The sequence below is a fragment of the Mastomys coucha genome, unplaced genomic scaffold, assembly GCF_008632895.1.
Source record: "Mastomys coucha isolate ucsf_1 unplaced genomic scaffold, UCSF_Mcou_1 pScaffold14, whole genome shotgun sequence".
NCBI classification, from domain to species: Eukaryota; Metazoa; Chordata; class Mammalia; order Rodentia; family Muridae; genus Mastomys; species Mastomys coucha.
In genome coordinates, this window is record NW_022196896.1 from 58,952,315 (window position 1) to 58,953,010 (window position 696).

At 35.6% G+C, this 696-nt stretch overlaps 1 non-coding gene across 1 annotated transcript; it reads left to right on the forward strand.

Moving 5' to 3' along the window:
- The first annotated feature begins 239 nt into the window (after positions 1–239).
- On the forward strand, positions 240–346 carry LOC116089703. The gene has a single exon (XR_004118449.1). It is a non-coding gene; the product is annotated as a U6 spliceosomal RNA (small nuclear RNA).
- Positions 347–696: the final 350 nt, after the last annotated feature.

Here is a 696-nt window from a genome sequence, read left to right on the forward strand (position 1 = left end):
TTTAATATACACTAATGTAGTCCACTGTTTAAGAGACTGTGAGTGTCATTCCAAGTGAAAAAGTGAAAGCAAACAATGCCTCTTTTAGTGGCATCTAATTCCCACTGATTAAAAAAAAAAAAATACCCATGACATGGGATGTAGCTCACTGGCAGAGTACTTGCCTACTGTATAGAAATCACTGGATTTAGTCTAGCAAAGAGCAATCAACCCAGTAACTACTGAAAGAAATCATTATCGTGCTCATTTTGGCAGCACATATACTAAAATTGGAACGATACAGAGAAGATTAGCATGACCCCTGCACAAGGATGACACGCAAATTCGTGAAGCGTTCCATTTTTTTTTTTTAAAGAAATCGTTATCATTTTTGGTATAAGGCAGAAGAGACTTCTACTATAATTTTCTCAAGTTGAAATGTACATTCTAAAAGCTTCAATTAGTTTACCAAAATGTGTGGCTTATGGCCTAAGTCACAAATTAAATTTCTTCTCAGATATGGTTCCCTCACTAGCAAGTAGTTACTTACTATAATACTCAAAAGGTTTTGAAATCTACAAAGAAATGAGAGGATTTATGATAAATCTTTCAGCAGACAGTGTAAACTCTTGGTGTTTAGTCACACTTTGCTTGGTCCAGAAGTCAATGTCAGTGGCCAAAGGTTTTTGAGCTTTGGGCTGAAGTATTGAGGACATA